Here is an 18,620-nt window from a genome sequence, read left to right as displayed (position 1 = left end):
TTATGTAATTAAAATATGAAATAAAAAATAATAAAGAATAATGTGCGAACGCGCCGATTGCAACCGATGTGCAACTCGGCAAGGACGCTGACTCCAACACATGTCGAAACGCTGACGCATCAAACAACGTTTCGACACGAGGACGCGCCGAGGCCGCATAACAGCGGACTGATAAAAGAGGGACGAGAGTATCAGGCGCGGGCTTAGAGTCAAGTCGCGGACGTACAAGTACCGATGCGTAGAACTGTTAAGGAAATATGATAGTTCGCGGGTGATTCGATAATAACAAATACCGAGTGTAAAATAAAAGGTGTTTATTCAAAAACTGGTGACTATTTCCCCTCCTTTCGCCACTTTCCCCTTCGTTGCGCCCGGAGCGGCACAACACTAATATACAATTGGATTAACTGGCGAGGCATATGCGCGTATCGTACTTTAGAGGTTAGGTTTTTTCATGCGTAACGCGTTACCGATTATCGGCGCGCGTCGAAAGGAGAGCAATATCGTAAATCTGAACGACATGATGAGCCCCGATACTCATCGAGTAGCGTGCGCAAAGAGGAAATACACGATCGCGTCGTGTATTTTGACAGTTTCGGTAATCTTCGATCGCCCGACGAACTGATTCGGAGACAGTGTTATGACAATAGAGTACAATCGAACATCCTACCTAACATACGATCAGAGCATCTGCGGAGAGCTGATTTCTTCAACGGTTGACGTGCGATAATTTAAAAAGTTCAACAAAATGCCGCGACGTCTCAGTATTCGTTGAACGCTTTTTCCATCATGTCGCTGACACTTACGCTGAGCGGGAGGAGCAGCGTTCTCGCAGCAAACTATTTTCCAGCTACAGATTGAGCGAATATGAACTTAATCTAACAATTTTGGAGACTTATTACAACATACCGAATATAAAACACTTCAAACAATACATTTTATTTTGCACAAAATGAGAGAAATTACGATTCCCAAAGGGTCTGTAGGCCATAAATAAATTTTGAGACGTGAGATTTTACAGAAATGTCCGTGACGCGACGCGCCCAATGGTAACGTCTGTGACACCGCGCGCAGCGATAACGAGATTGGGGAATACCCGATAGTGTTCCGCGCAAATTACAACACGATGAGGTGTAAGATTATGCGTCTATAGAATAAACATTAACAAGCCCAACAACATTGGATCGCTGCTTGGTTTCTCGAAGCGTATACTGCAACCGCGAAGATAGCACGAATTGGACGTATCGATCAACATAAATATGAACGTAAACATTATCCGTGTAGAGCAATGTGATCACGGGCGCGTACAGCAATGACAAAAGTGTGCACACGATACATGAGTTTTCATCGATCGTGTCGCTAGGATATAAGATATCAGAAAGGCCGATGCAGCTCATTTACTTGCCAGTTATCGTACGGAGCATTACGGAGCTAACGATACGCATTGTTGACCAGATTGGACGATTGCTCGATTTTAGAGGAGAAGAGATCACAGTCAGATTGCACGTACGACGGCGACAGCGATAACGCGAGTCTGACATTTGAGATGCTCGTGTTGAACAAAACGAAGCACGCAGAGAGATAATGCATCTTTTATAAAGAAAATACCGATCGACAATACTCATTCGGCTGCGTCAATAAGAGGAAAAAACTCAACGCGTCGAATGTGAAATTTTTGAAATCACTGAGATTCATCGTATGAGCTATCTGAGATGCACGATATCTTGAACATTGAATGTCAACCGTTCTTTGATGATCGTATTGTCAAGATAGAAACTCACACATACAATCCATATATTAATACGACATTTGGACATAACGATGAAATAAGAATATTTATACAACAACAAGATTTGTACGCGTTGCCCTCCAAAAGTTTTCTCTACGTTGAAGGAAGATTGACGAAGAACAGACAGATTGACTGATCTGATGTAGTATTGGGAAATAATTGCGTCGCGTTCATGTTTAATGAAATTCGATATGAACTCAATGATGTAGAGATTGATCGCAATAGAAACATTGGAGTGACCAATCTTCTAAAGGGCTATCCATCGTTGTCAAGTGACAACTTTATAGCTCTGTGGAATTGTCATAAGTGACTAACGCGAAAACTCTAACGATAACTGATGGATACTTTAATTTTTGTATACCGCTCAACATATTGTTTGGCTTTTGCGAAGATTACAAAAATGTGATAATTAATGCTCGTCACGAATTGATTTTGATACGAGCGCAATGATAACAATTGCCTTGTGGGAGATCCTGCGATGGAACCGACATTGAATTATTCAAAGTACAGGCGAATACCTCACGTTATGTTGAACGAAGTCAATAAACCAATCCATGCTGCGGATCTTAGAAAGTGGACGATATCTGAGTATGAGTTTCCGTTTATGGGATCTATATGAATACCCTTTATTGCCGAACACGACGAAACATTCCTGGGCTATGAAGACTGCCACTCAGCTCGACAAGCCGTGATATGTCATCTTTGTTCTACAGACTGATAGAAAAAATAACATGAATGCACATAAATTTGCCTTCAACAATTGTAAATTGATCAACATAAAACTTTATCTAAACTCAGAATTTTATCCGTAATGATTTGAATCTAGATTTTAACAAATATAGATATGCTGCCTTATATGACATGTATTTGCGCTTCCGTATATCTTATTATCAAATTGATAAAATATCATACCGCAAATTGTTACACAACTGTATCACTTTTGCGAATTTTTGTTGTGCAACCATTGACAGTTCGCAGCAAAATGAATCTATCAAGAGTGCCATAGATGTACGATTAGAATTTGAGTTCAAAGAGAATGTACCAGCGAATACTATCATTTTCTGTCTCATCATATATGACCGCGTGATTGAATATAGTCCACCAATGTAGTGCGCAAGATGACATAAATTGCAGAGCTGGTATATGAGATACATTGAAATCGACCGCAGTCTTCTTCTCGACAACAGTCATGTCTGTGCCAACGTTCGTAGATCTGCAAGGTTTTCTCATTGGAGGACAATTTGTCGTAAAGGAATTTGTTGCTTTCAAAGAATGGACTGTTCTCTCTCGCTATATTTTCGCAAGCTGTATACCGTGGCATTTCCTCGCAAGTGCTGACAAGTCTTGCGCACGCTGGGTGATACGTCATCAGCACTGTGATGGGACGACAGAACGATTCTGTACAGCGAAGCTGAGTTTGATTACGAAAGCTGTGCACGATACGAAAAAAGACGACGACCACGACGACGACGACGACGATGCTATCGTATATGTCAATGGACACGAAAAACGAAAATGGCTGTGGAATTTACTTCTGGACGATGAGCGAGAGCGCGTGTACGTCGAGATGCGGATTACGAAGATGTAGATTCTTTTCTGGATGCGGATTACGAAGATGTAGATTCTTTGAACAATCTAGACGCTGAATAATATAATTATAAAGATAATAAAATGGAGGCTTTGCTTTATGCTTATAAAATATTAATATTGTTTAATGAATAAAATAATTTTGAAAATGTCAAAATTATGTAAGTAATGTTACAAATATTTTAAATATTTTATTATTGCTTTAAAATTTAAAAATTTTTAAATAACTCATAATTATTTTGAAAGTATAAAAAGTGTTTTTGACTAATTAATTAAATTAAATACAAAGCAGAGTAATGAGAAACGCTCTGACACGATGCAAGAGTCTGAAGTGCCGCACACCGTTGTGCCGATCCTGATCGCGCGAATTCCGCATACGCCCATTCGTTAACTTCAATAGCTCACAGTTCACATTCTACTCATCGGATTGCTTTTTGACAAAGAACTTTTCATCTTAGAATTTCACGGAGAATTTGTTGATAACGGGCGATACGCCAGTTCTGGGACACCCTGTATATGTATCGTTGTAGCCCGAATTACTCCTTATATTATTTTTGCAATATTATATTTTATTTTCACGATTATTCTCGAATCTCGGAATAGCCGCTGCTACGCCGGCCGGAAATGCAAGCATGCAAAAGCAAGTCCACAAATTCCAAAGCAGAACGCGAACGAGGAATTTGCGAGAGCGCGCCGTTTTGACCATATATGGTCCGATTTAGAATTATAAGACGATACTACTAGAATACTATAAAAACAGTCGCTAAATCACCGAGAGCGAGCAGTTACAATACGTAACAGGGCAGTTGTACTTTGTCCGGCTAGTTGTTATCAGTAATAGCGAGATTCACACGAAACATTGTCAAGAAGCCGTACCAATAAATCAGCTACTTAACGAAAATGAGTAATAATATTTGGTCAGAAAAACCTTCCACCTACGATCCTGCTCAGAGTTCTAACTTCTAAGACTTGGCGAACCCGATTTTCCTTAATTACAATCTTGTAATCCAATCCGAGCAACAGTATATATCCATGTATATATCCATTATATATGTACACACACACACACACACACACACACACACACACACACACACACACACACACACACACACACACGAATAATACGTGTGTGTGCGCGCGCGCGCGCGTGTGTGTGTGTGTGTGTATATATACATATTTACTTCATATTCTCAAATATCATACTTTAAATATACATAAATAAATAAATAAATAAATATATATATATATATATATATCTTTATATGAGGGTCGTTCGATAAGTCAGGTAAATTTTTGCGAGATAGCGCCATAATGAACTGTGTAGTATATGGCCAGGAAATAACACTATTCAAACTACCTCATACCAAGCCAAAAGCGACGCTTACTTTACATGTGGCAGACGTTGGAAGTGAGCATGGCAGCAGTTGTCGTAAAAATGGAAAAAGACGAATTCCGTGCAGTGATTAAACATTTTTATTTAAAGAAGTGGACGGCTACGCAGATTAAAGCCGAATTTTACGAAATTCATGGGGACTCTGCACCAGCGTTGAAGACTGTTTATTTTTGGATTAATGAATTCAAAAGAGGCCGGACATTAATCAAAGATGAAACGCGTCCCGGACGTCCAGTTGAAGTCACTACGCCAGAAATGATTGAAAAAATCTATCGTATCGTCATGGAAGATCGCCGAATGAAGGTGCGTGACATAGCTGAGATTGTAGGCATCTCAGTAGATAGGGTGCATAATATCCTGCATAAAGAATTAGAAATGAAAAAGCTTTGTGCACGATGGGTGCCGCGATTGCTGACGATCGATCAAAAACGCATGCGAAAAGACATTTCACAGCAGTGTTTGTCGATGCGCAATCCACAAGACTTTTGGCGTCGATTCGTGACGAGACTTGGATCCATCACTATACATCCGAGTCGAAACAGCAATCAAAGCAGTGGACAGCGCCTGGTGAATGTGCGTCGAAGAAGGCGAAGACTGTTTTGTCGGCCGGGAAGATAATGGCCACTGTTTTTTGGGATTCCCAAGGAATCATCTTCATTGATCACTTACAGAAGATCAAACAATCACAGGAGCATATTATTCTATACTTCTGAATCTGAATATACGAGGGTAGTCTGAAAAGTTTTGAGCCTAATATAGAAACAAGTATTTTTTCGGTCAAATATAGTTTTATTTTTCAACATAATCTCCTTTTAAGTCAATACACTTTTCCCATCGATACTCTAACCTCTTTAACCCCTCCAAATAGTAGTTGACGTCTTGCTCCGTAAAATAGGCGTTTTTTTGCAATTTCTGCTTTCAGCTTATCAAGTAATGATGCGTAATACGCTCCCGTTATTGTTTTACCTTTTTCAAGATAGTCGATACACACAATTCCGTGACTATCCCAAAAATCAGTCGCCATTACCTTCCTAGCTGTTGGAACCGTCTTCATCTTTTTCGGAGCAGATTCACCCTTTGCAGTCCACTGTTTTGACTGTTCTTTTGTCTCTGGAGTGTAGTGGTGGATCCAAGTCTCATTTACAATTATGAATCGACGCAAAAAATCTGACTCGTTTCGCTTGAACCGCTCCAGGGCCTTGGAAATGTTCATTCGAATTCGTTTTTAGTCCAAAGTGAGCAAGCGCGGCACCCAATGCGCGGATAGCTTGCGCATATCCAATTCTTCAGTATATGACAAACGCGTTCTTTCGATATGCCCATAACCTCTGCTATCTTTCTAATCTTCGACGGTCGTCCAGTACCATTTGATGAACATTTTCGATGTTATCAATGGTGGTCGCAGTTTTTGGCCGTCCCGAACGCTCATCATCAGCCAAGCTGGTACGACCACGTTTAAATTCAGCTGCCCATCTTTTTATGGCAAATGATGAGGCAGAGTCCCCGTAAACAGTGTCCAACTCGATTTTAATTTGCGCAGGAGTATTGCCTTTCAAATGTAAGAATTTAATCACGGCACGATATTCAATTTTTTCCATTTTTACAAAAACACTGACATCGACTGACACAAACGACTGTCAAACAACAACTGAACGTCCAAAATGGCTGAAATTTTCACAAAAGTCTTTCAAAGCATATACTATTGTAGTACTAGAATGGTTTTGACGAATAATGTCATCTTCGTGTTAAGACTCAACACTTTTCAAACTATCCTCGTATATATTATTCTATACTTCTGAATCATTTGTACTTGTAAAGAGCTGCAAACGAAACGGCCGAGATTGGCGCGCAAAAAAGTCATCTTTCATCATGACAATGCTCCGGTTCACACCTCCACAGTCGCAATGGCAAAATTGCATGAATCAGATTCGAATTGCTGCCCTATCCGCCCTATTTTCCTGATTTGACCTCTTGTGACTTCTTTCTATTCCCAAACCTCAAGATCTGGCTCGGAAGAAAGAAATTTTCGTCCGATGAGGAAGTCATCGTTGTTGTGAATGCATATTTTGGCCTCAAGATTTCCTACTTTTCTGAAGGGATCAAAAAATTGAAACACCACTGGACTAAGTGTGTAGAGTTCTAAGGAGACTACGTCGAAAAGTGAAAAAAATTTTCCAGAAAATAGGTTTTATTGCTTTTTTATCTGACTCGAACGATCCTCATACACGAATATCTTTTTCTTAGTATATGAAGTTGAAATTTTTATGTATGTAGGAATTAACAGTAAAAGTAAAAAATGGATGATAATAATATGGAAAGAGCATATATAAGAAGGAAATATCACAGGAGATATCATAGTCGAATGGATACATAAAATGGATACATAAAATGTATGACCGAAAGTACGAAGAATTTGTATCTCTAAAGACCAGTTTCACCAATGCCAGTCGTTGTGCTCACCAAAAATGCGATTAGTCCATCCCAATGGAATACTAGCAGATTAAGCTAACCGATGTTGGTGAAACTGCCCCTAAGTCTTAAGAATAAATTATAGTAGAAAATAATGTTAAATATTATTATTAAATATTATTTGATCGATAGCATATTTAATAGATTTATATTTATCAATTATTGAGCTATTTCGACAAATATTCATAAATATATGTAAAAATGATTTATTTTACAGGAGGATTAAAATTTAAATTGCCTCACAAAGATATTGACTTTAATTGTGATATACGCTGTACAATTAATAATAGAAACATATTTATACAGTTGCATGATAATATGTGTTATGAAGAATCAATATCAATAAAAACAAAACAAAAAAAAATTATGTAGCAACAGATATCAGATATATCTGATGAGATGAAATTGGAAGGATACAATGTGTTCACACTGCAAGTTGAAAATAAGTATAAATCTTTGAAACGGTCCTACAAAAATATAAAAAATCATAACAAAACTAGGAAAAAGATTATTCCTGTCCTTACGAAACGTATGTGTATTTTTTAAATTTACAAAGAATATATATTTTGTTTATTTGTGTGTGTGTGTGTGTGTGTGTGTGTGTGTGTGTGTGTGTGTGTGTGTGTGTGTGTGTGTGTGTAAAGAATTTACACATCTACACAATACACACACACACAGACACCATGTGTTTAATTATATAAATTTAATTATAGAGAATTAATTGAAATATTAGTGGAAAATATAATATAGAATTATTATTATCTGGAAACAAAGGCATAACTTGTCAAAATATGGAAAAGACAAGCACATCTTTGTAAGTTTTATTTTATGCTATATAAATAAATAGTCTTATTAGAAATATTTGCATATGTAATTGATAGTATTAATAGTATTAACGCGAATAAAGAATAATCTTGACGCGAATAAAAAGCTATATAAATTATTGTTAACGAATATTCATGAAATAACTTATTATACAGCAAAGCTATTGTAATCGTCTATTAAATATGTTACAGATCTATATTGCAGGTCAGTGCAGACAAGGAAAATAATGTCATAAATATCAATGAAAACACAGTAAACAAGCAATATGTAAGAAATGAAACAGGAACATTGTATGGATAGGAAATATCTGATGAAACTGCGATTGATAATAGCACAAGTTGCAAAGAGGTTAGTACAAAATTATATAAATTGGAGATAATAAAGTCTGTTTATAGAGCATAAAGAAGATTATTTCTGCTATTTTTATTAAAATGTTGCATATTTAAAATACAGACATCCTCAAATAAGGGCTACACAAGAAAAGCTACACAAATAAGAACTGCACAACAGCACGTGTATTGGACATATTGAAAAGTAATTTAGGGAAATTATCCAATGAGATGCATGAAGAAAGTGAAAATCGCTGCGCAATGATGAGTGTCAGAAGAACAAAAAAATAAGAATTTATATGAAGAATTAATGGAAAAAAAGTTTGAGCAATTCATTAAAGCCAATAAATTACGAGAGGAGCGCAATAACATTTTGCAAGAATTGATACAAATATCAAAAAGAAATCATTAAAATATAATAAGTAATATAATTGCAGTATTTTGGAAAAGTACAAAATAGTATAATTATTTTTGGTCAATTTGATATTATTGAATATTATGTAGTTCACTAAGTAGTTTGGTCTCAATATTAATAATAAGTAATACGAATATAATTGCGGAATATTCTGGAAAAATACAAGATAGTTACTTTTGGTCAATTCAATATTATTGAATATTATGTAGCTTACAAAGTAGTTTAGTTTCAATGATAAAACTCACAATTTAATTTTATTTAATTCCTAAAATTTTTTAAGTTTTTGTTTCTCGAAAAAATGTGGACTAGAGTAAGAATAAAAATTACTTTTCATTTGTGATAGTCAAATCATTCTTGTACCTGTATACATATAATATGATTTAGTGCAATTTATATATACTTTGAAAGAAATATTGTGAGATGTATATATATATATATATATATATATATATATATATATACATCTCACAATATTTCTGCATATATATATATATATATATATATATATATATATGCAGAAATATTGTGATATATGTTAATAACAATTTTTTTATAATTACTCAATTATTGTCGAATAAATGTAACAATAAATATATTTTAAGTGATACATATTTAACATTTTATGATATACATATTCATAATGCTATATGAAATGCTTGTAAGGTATATAAAAAATAATGTAACACTATACATATGTCATAAACTACATTTCCATATATAAAATAAAAATACATTTAAAAAACGTTTGTGAAAACTTCTCTATTTTATATTTTTTAATAAGTTATTTCATTACATACGTCATTTTGTTTGTTTATGCCTGTTTCGTTATCCCTTAATGTTTCAGTATGACATATATTACATAGATTTTGTGCTTGTCCATCTGATCGCTCGTTTATGGGTGCTTGAAACAAATATTTTATATTAGTTATATTGTGTAAAATGCAACGAGCGGATATAACACGCACCATACATGGATTATCTCTTAATTTAAAATGATATAGTTGGCGAAACCGCTGCTTTAAAATGCCAAATGCCAAATTTTCAATAATAATTCTGCACGAATTTAATTTTTGATTAAAAATTTTTTGTTTTCGTCTCAAGTATTCATCTTGTTGTACCCCGGATGGGCTACAACGTTAATTTTTAGAGATAGTCGGGTCCGTTAAGCCTAAGGAGTTGGGACTCCGAGCAGGATCAAGCGAATGGAAGGGAATCTTGAAATCACTAACACACTTTCTTTATGATACTTGATTTATTTAACAACTGCACAATTTCTTGGTTTTAATTATTGCTTATATTATTTCTTTCACTCACGGTTAAACGTCGGCGGGCGCGTATCGCGTTACTCTGGCGGCCGTCGACCGAGTATGTCACCTGAGACGTTGATAGTACGGCTCGCGTGAACTTCGCTGTGCTCGTGTAATATCTTGCGCGATAATTATAGTAACGATTCCGAACGACACGTAATGTTTGATTGATTCCCGACTCTGACTATTCCGCCTTGTGTAGCCGGTTATATAGTCTGATCGATGCCTGGTCAGCATTCTGATCGTTTGCGTCGATCGGTTGCGTGATATTGATCAATCAATATCACGCTCGATTTGATCATCAAATTTAGGAATTTGCTGATCAGCTTTTTCGCAATGTTCTCGCGATGCATTTCTTCGGTCTTTCGAAAGACTGGTCGCGATTTCGGCGATCACACATTTGTATAATCTTTCGAAAGACTTTTTCGAGGTTCGTGCAACCTAATTTTGTTGCCATGCGGACTACTTTTATTATTGGTTGTAGGCCTGGCTACAACATCCCCCCCCTGTTATTAAAAGAAAACGGAGGTACGAAGTTTTCGCTTTTTACATAATTTTTGTTTTTCCCCGATACATTTTTTGGTATAATCGTTTACTTAGAATCACATGCTTTCGCTTATTCTAACGGCGCGATTTACATTGCGTGAATTATTGTTTCGTTTTGTTTTTTCTTCCTTACAATTATTATTGTTGCGATAACAATGATTATTATTAATGAGCTGCTAATTGATACTGGATATATAAAGTGTTTTTGTTGGAAAAAAGGTGTCTCGTTATTGTTTATTTCGTTTTTCATGTCATTTAATTTCTTTGTTAATTCTGTCAGGTCTGTTGCGTCTTGTATGACTTTTAATTTTAATTTCTCTGTCTTATTTGCCTTGAAAGTTTCGCTTAGTAGTGTAATATTATATTTTGGTAGATATGTTTTTATTTCTTTTTTTAATTTTCCACGAACGGTTTAATTCGGTTCGCGTGCACGTTTATCGTTCGGCGGCCCATTTTTATTTTATAATTTAAATCGCTTAATTTTTCTAGAATTGTGTAGGGTCCGATCCATAACGCGTCTAGCTTTTTTGATCTCCCTCGCCGAACTGTTTCGTCGTGTAGTAGGACTTTATCTCCTATTTCGAACGTGCGTATTTTTGTTTTTCTATCGTATGTTTCCTTCGCTTTTTGTTTTTCTTCTTTTATATTTTCCTTCGCTATTTGATTCGCGGCTCGTATTCTTTCACGGAGTTCTTGCGCATAGTCATCGTATGTATACGATGATTTCGGTGAGCTAGTTAGGGCCGTAGGTAGTGGTGCCTGGTGCCCGTATACCAGTTCGAACGGCGTGAATCCCGTAGCGGTGTGCGGTGTCGTATTATATGCGAACATCGCATACGGTATCCATTCGTCCCAGTCTGTCTGATCATTATTAATATAATGTCGTAAATATTCGGTTAATGTCCGATGTGATCTTTCGAGTGCTCCGTTTGTTTCTGGATGATAGGCCGTCGTTTGTAATTTGTGTATTTTTAGTAATTTGCACGTATTCTTAAATAATTCGCTTGTAAAATTTGTTCCTTGGTCGGTTAATATTTTGTCTGGAATTCCATATTCTAATATAATTTTTGTGACAAATTCTTTCGCTACTGTTGTCGCCTCTTGATTTTGTATTGGTATTCCTTTGCTAAATTTTGTTAAACTGTCCTGGAATGTCAATACATATTTGTTTTCCATCGTTGTTATAGGCAAAGGTCCTACAATATCTAACGCGCATTTCTCAAATGGTTTTGTTGGCGTATCTGTTATCATTAATGGCGCTTTAGCGCGTCGTTGCAATTTATTTTTCTGGCAATATTCGCATTTTGAGATGTATTGTTCAACGTCTCTTTTTAATCCTGGCCAGTTGTGGTGTAATCGTATTCTATTTATTGTTCGTTCAACGCCCTGGTGTCCTCCTATAGGTGCGTTGTGATATTCATATAATATTTGTTTCTTTTCTTCTTCTTTATATTGTTTTTCTGACGCGACGTCGTCAGTTTGCTGCCCTTCTGTTATTGCTGCTACGTTACGGCTCAATGCGTCGGCGTTGGCGTTTGCTTTCCCAGCTTTATGTATTATTTCATAATCGAATTCTTCCAATTTTAATCTCCATCTGACTAAACGTGATCCGGGATCTGTTACGTTAAATAACAATATTAACGGTTTATGATCGGTAATTATTTTAAATTTTGTCCCGTATAAATAAGGTCTGAAATGTTTTACTGCCCATACTATTGCGAGTAATTCCTTTTCAGTCGTATTATAATTCTGTTCTGCTCGCGATAGTACACGGCTGGCGTACGCGACGGGTTGGTCTTGACCTACCTCGCCTTGCGATAAGACGGCTCCTATTGCATAATCCGATGCATCCGTTGTTAGGAGGAATTCTTTCGTAAAGTCTGGATATTTTAATATCGGTGCCGTCGTTAATTTATTTTTTAATGTATCAAATGCGTTTTGCTGTTTTTCGGTCCATTCGAATTTCTCTCCCTTTTTTGTGAGTTTTGTTAGAGGTTTTGCTATTCGTGAGAAATCTTCGATAAGTTTTCGGTAATATCCGGCTAATCCGATAAATGATTGCACATCTTTTACTTTTTTGGGCATAGGAAAATTTTTTACGGCGTGCAGTTTTGATGGATCTGGCGAAATTCCATTTTCCGTAATTATGTGTCCTAAATAAATCACTTCTTTTCTTAAAAATTCGCACTTGTCCGGTTGGAGCTTTAGATTGTTCTCTCTTAGTCTTTGGAGAACTAATTTTAATCTTTTGTTATGCTCTATTAAGCTAGGGCCGTATATTACAATATCGTCCAGATACACTAGACATTTAATTCCTTGCAACCCTGTTAAAATTGAATTCATTAATCGTTGGAAGGTTGCAGGTGCGTTTTTCAGACCAAATGGCATTCTGTTAAATTCATAATGACCGTGTGGTGTAGAGAATGCTGTTTTATTTTTATCTCGCTCCGTCATTGATATCTGATGGTAACCTGATGCGAGATCCAGTGTCGTGAAGTATTTTGCGTTGCCCAGCTGATCAAGTATATCCGTTATATTGGGCAACGGAAATGAATCTCCGATTGTGAGATCGTTTAATTTTCTGAAGTCTATTACAATTCGTAATTTTGTTTTTCCTGACGCATCTGTCTTTTTGGGCACGACTAATAGTGGTGCGTTCCATTGGCTAACGCTCGGTCTGATAATTTCTTGTTTCAACATTTCTTGAATCTGTTTATTTACTTCGTCTTTGTGTTTTTCCGGTAAACGATAAGGTCGTACGTTTACTGGTGACGAATCTGTTCGTACTGCTATTTCATGCTTAATCTTTGTTGTGCATGATAATGTATCCCCTTCTAGGTGGAACACGTCATTGTATTCGTGACATAATTTTAATATAGATTTTCGTTCTTCTTCATTTAAATGTTCTGTGCGCAAGGAATTGTTTATTTGCTCTTCTCGAGCTATTGATTTTGTCTCTTTATTTTTTGTCTGTATTGCGTTCACAGATTCTTGTGTTATTTTTTCTTGTGTATTTATTTCTTCTATTATTACTTGTGGTACTTGCACAATTTTTTCTTCTTCTGTAATGTTTATTATACTTATTGGGCATGTATAATTTCGTGGTTCAACTAGGCAACATCCAATAAAAATTCCAGGTATCATTTCCTCTGGTTTCGTCAATCCAATTATATTTTGGTTAGTCGTGACTTGCACGATTGTTTCGCTGCGCGGCCCTAAGGTTACGCGCCTGTATGGGTACAGTCTGAATTTCGTATTTTGAAATTGTACTAAATTTATTCTTGGATTGAACGCAGTCATGTATTTCCAAATAAAATCTGCTCCTAGGATTGCATTGTATCATATTCCATTGGCGCATTATCTCGCACTATGTATACGGGGTGTCGTATCTTTTCTCGCGACAGTTGCACCGTAATATGTGTTTTGCCCAATGTTATTATTTCATGTCCTGTTATGCCTGTTAGCTTAGTTTTTTCTTCATAGATTAGGACGTGGTCTAAAACATGTTTCAGTTTTATTATTGTTGCTGATGCTCCTGTATCAAACAAGAAATTTATTTTTCTACCTTTGGCTTCTGCAATCGGTAATGTGATTGCATTTAACCCAGTGTTAACGAGCGGTGTCCCCTTAACGTGTGCCACGCGATACTCTGACGCGGGACGCGGGACGGTCGATTTATCTTCGCCAGTTTCGCTCTTTTTATTTTTAAAATTCTTCGCGGAATTTTCTCTTCGCGAATTCGAAAAAATTTTTCCGGAATTTTTGCTGTTTTCCGGTTTTCCATTTAATGTCCAACATTCGTGCCGTAAATGTCCTATCTTTTTGCAATAGCTACACTGTTTCTCAACTGTATTTATTCGTGGTTGCCTTTCTGGCTTAGGCAGAGTATATCTATTTGAAAAACGGCTAGTCCTACAATCGTATCCGTAATGACCGATTTTTCCGCATTTTTCACAACGCGGACTAGGTATATGCGTTTTAAATACTGGCCGGTTTCGATAGGTTAGCGTTCGCATGCTAGGTCCTCGCGTTTTTTCTTCCGCGGTTGCTCCTGCGATTGCTTCCTGTATTGTTTGATATCGCTGCGATCGTACAATTAATTTAATTTCTTCATGTAAACCATTCTGGTAATTGTGGAGCGCCTGCTCTTTTATATTTTCTAAGATCGCGCGTTGCTGTTCCGTATGATTTTTTCCTTCTTCCATGGATTCGTATAATTCCATGGCTATATTTTCGGTTCGTCTGCCGAATTCTTGTGCATTCTCGTTTGCTTCTTGTTTGAGCGAGTTGAATTCGAGTTGCAAATGTGCGGTGCTTCGTTTGCTCAAATATTCTTTTTCTAATTCTCGTTTCAATTGTTCAAAGTTTATTATATCTCGCGTACGGAAATCCATCATGGCCTTGCCTTTGAATTTAGTGCAAAGAATGGCTTCTAATAGAGAATGTTCATCCGCGGGATGTATATTTTTTATCGCGTACGTACTTGCGTTTAGAAATTCGTACACGCGTCCTCGTGACGTGCCGTCGATCTCTGGGATCATGTTACGCGCGTCTTTCAGTGTGAGGAATGCCAGTGCATTTCCCGGCTGGTTTCGTATATCTTGATACGAACGTCCGTAAGTTAGATCTAACGGGTGTGATAGAAAATCCTGAGATATTCTCGTTCGTTCGCCCATAGGCAATTGTGTTTGTTGTCTTAATTCGTTGACTTGCACACGGAGATCGCGTATTTCGTCCATTAATTCTCGAATGAGACTGTTATCGGGCGGTGCGTCGATTGTGACGCGGCGGTTCGTTCGACTTTCTTGCGGTCCATGTCTCTCGACCGAATGTCGTAATTGTAAAATTTCGTTGTCGATTTCATTCTGTTGTTCGACAGGTGAGTGAGCCATTTCGTTTATTAGCGATTGATATATATTAAAAGAATTGAATAAGCTTCCGTCTCGTAGGTTTGTATGTATGTTTTTTCGCGCTTGTACGTGTGTGTTATTGTGAGAGTCGGTGTCGTTCGGTTCGAACAAGCTGTAATTTTTCGCCGTGACGCACACCCTCCCTTCTTATTCGGGGGCTCGAGCCATGCTTGATGCAATCTCTCCTGTCGTGCTCCAGGAGGATTATTTGTATATTTGCCAATGGCGTTGGAGGGTGTCGCCGCTGCAGTCCGACCTGCATCCATCGAGTGAGAGACCAACATCGCTCTGGAGTACCGGTCGTGGGGATTCGAAAGAATACATGTATATATGTATATTGTAATATATATATATATATATATGTGTATCATTGTATTGTTGACGTGTTATTCTAAACACGTTATTTGCGATAAATATCATCACATGCCTCGGTAGTCGAAAGGATAAGATGCCTGCCCGGTAAGCAGGAGATCCAGGTTCGATTCCTGGCTGAGGTGGTATTTTTTCGCAAAAATAATTACGAGTTTTCACGATTGGTTCGTGGTCGGGCCCCGCCGTGACGCACACCCTCCCTTCTTATTTGGGAAATTCGCGTTCTGTTATTACGTGGACGTCTTCGTCACTATCGTATTGTAGTACGCGGCGTACGTTATCGTGTATTTCTTTTAATGCGTTTCTCGCGGTATTTAACGCGGAGATAGTATGCGGAAAGTTTACAGAATTATTTATTGACCGAGATTTTGGCCAAGTCGCATTTGCTACGCTGTCCTTCGCTGCGGACATTCGCCTTTTTAAAATATAATTTCTTGGACTTACATTAGTAGATAAATCGCATACGCTCGCATGTTCGCTGCTTGTGCTGGTGCGTCAATTGGCTGCGTGTAGTAGTGCGTGTCGGTGAAGCGTCCTTGCTGCCTGGTATCGTTGTACACGGTCAGCGCTGGCTGGCTCTCGGTGCTCGTGGACTCTCTGGTCGTTGCTCCGCTGCCACTGGACACTCGTTGTCGTAGGTCGGCACTCTACTAATATTGCACTGTACACTTGACACAATTTCGTGGGCGGCTTATTTTTTGACGAGGCCTTTTCCGTCCGCCTGTTTTCTACAGGTCTTGTATTTTCTGCTTATTGAGAATTTGATTCTTCTGCCTGTCTATTACTGCAGGTCTTGTATTTTTTTTTTTTTTGCTTATTGAGAATTTGATTCTTCTGCCTGTAATGCAATGCGTCGGGGCTTACTCGTTTGATTCTGCTGGCTTGATTAACAATGATCCTCTCAAGTTGTTCTTGGGGATGGTTTTGACTATCCCACCGCTGCCACCAAAATGTTGTACCCCGGATGGGCTACAACGTTAATTTTTAGAGATAGTCGGGTCCGTTAAGCCTAAGGAGTTGGGACTCCGAGCAGGATCAAGCGAATGGAAGGGAATCTTGAAATCACTAACACACTTTCTTTATGATACTTGATTTATTTAACAACTGCACAATTTCTTGGTTTTAATTATTGCTTATATTATTTCTTTCACTCACGGTTAAACGTCGGCGGGCGCGTATCGCGTTACTCTGGCGGCCGTCGACCGAGTATGTCACCTGAGACGTTGATAGTACGGCTCGCGTGAACTTCGCTGTGCTCGTGTAATATCTTGCGCGATAATTATAGTAACGATTCCGAACGACACGTAATGTTTGATTGATTCCCGACTCTGACTATTCCGCCTTGTGTAGCCGGTTATATAGTCTGATCGATGCCTGGTCAGCATTCTGATCGTTTGCGTCGATCGGTTGCGTGATATTGATCAATCAATATCACGCTCGATTTGATCATCAAATTTAGGAATTTGCTGATCAGCTTTTTCGCAATGTTCTCGCGATGCATTTCTTCGGTCTTTCGAAAGACTGGTCGCGATTTCGGCGATCACACATTTGTGTAATCTTTCGAAAGACTTTTCGAGGTTCGTGCAACCTAATTTTGTTGCCATGCGGACTACTTTTATTATTGGTTGTAGGCCTGGCTACAACATCCCCCCCCTGTTATTAAAAGAAAACGGAGGTACGAAGTTTTCGCTTTTTACATAATTTTTGTTTTTTCCTGATACATTTTTTGGTATAATCGTTTACTTAGAATCACATGCTTTCGCTTATTCTAACGGCGCGATTTACATTGCGTGAATTATTGTTTCGTTTTGTTTTTTCTTCCTTAATACAATTATTATTGTTGCGATAACAATGATTATTATTAATGAGCTGCTAATTGATACTGGATATATAAAGTGTTTTTGTTGGAAAAAAGGTGTCTCGTTATTGTTTATTTCGTTTTTCATGTCATTTAATTTCTTTGTTAGTTCTGTCAGGTCTGTTGCGTCTTGTATAACTTTTAATTTTAATTTCTCTGTCTTATTTGCCTTGAACGTTTCGCTTAGTAGTGTGATATTATATTTTGGTAGATATGTTTTTATTTCTTTTCCTTTATTGGTGCTTGTAGATTTTATTGTCGCGTCTGATGTGACTATTTTGCAATTGTCTGATAACGTTATTTTTCCTGTGTTTGTAATGGTTGTACGCGTTTCTTTATTATTTTTGCATGAAATTGTAATAGTTTGTTTTGCTGGTGTGGAATATAGCCAAGAATATGAATTGCTTAAGGCTATCCATATGCTATTTTTTATTGTTATATATTTAATTTTACAAGTATTATAACCGTTGTCGTTTTCTATATATATATATCTATTTCGCATAGCGGGTCGGTTTTTACATTTCTTATTGGGAAGATTTGTTCGCATAAGTAATTTGTATTTATTTGCTTGCATTGTTTTAATTTTTTGTGAGTTAGTTTTGCGTACGTGTGTCTGTTAGTGTCCAAGGCGATTAATGGATTGTTCGTCTCAATTAATGCGGATATATTTTGTTTGTATGGTACCGGTAGTGGTATTACGTTTAATATTTCATATAGCGGAAGTGTAATTAATGGGAAATGTAGGATTGTGTATACGTTTGTTTTGTCGCAGTGCGCGCTCATTGTCGTTACTTTTTCTATTGTCTGCCAATCCTCT

At 37.4% G+C, this 18,620-nt stretch overlaps 1 pseudogene; it reads left to right on the top strand.

Moving 5' to 3' along the window:
* Nucleotides 1–5,130: 5,130 nt before the first annotated feature.
* On the top strand, nucleotides 5,131–9,587 carry LOC148934835 (uncharacterized; annotated as a pseudogene).
* The last annotated feature ends 9,033 nt before the right edge of the window (nucleotides 9,588–18,620 follow it).

Source organism: Pogonomyrmex barbatus, unplaced genomic scaffold (genome assembly GCF_055798465.1).
Source record: "Pogonomyrmex barbatus isolate J1 unplaced genomic scaffold, ASM5579846v1 scaffold7, whole genome shotgun sequence".
In the NCBI taxonomy this organism is placed as follows: domain Eukaryota; kingdom Metazoa; phylum Arthropoda; class Insecta; order Hymenoptera; family Formicidae; genus Pogonomyrmex; species Pogonomyrmex barbatus.
The sequence above is the reverse complement of the archived record's forward strand: the minus strand, read 5'-3'. Positions and strand labels throughout refer to the sequence as shown.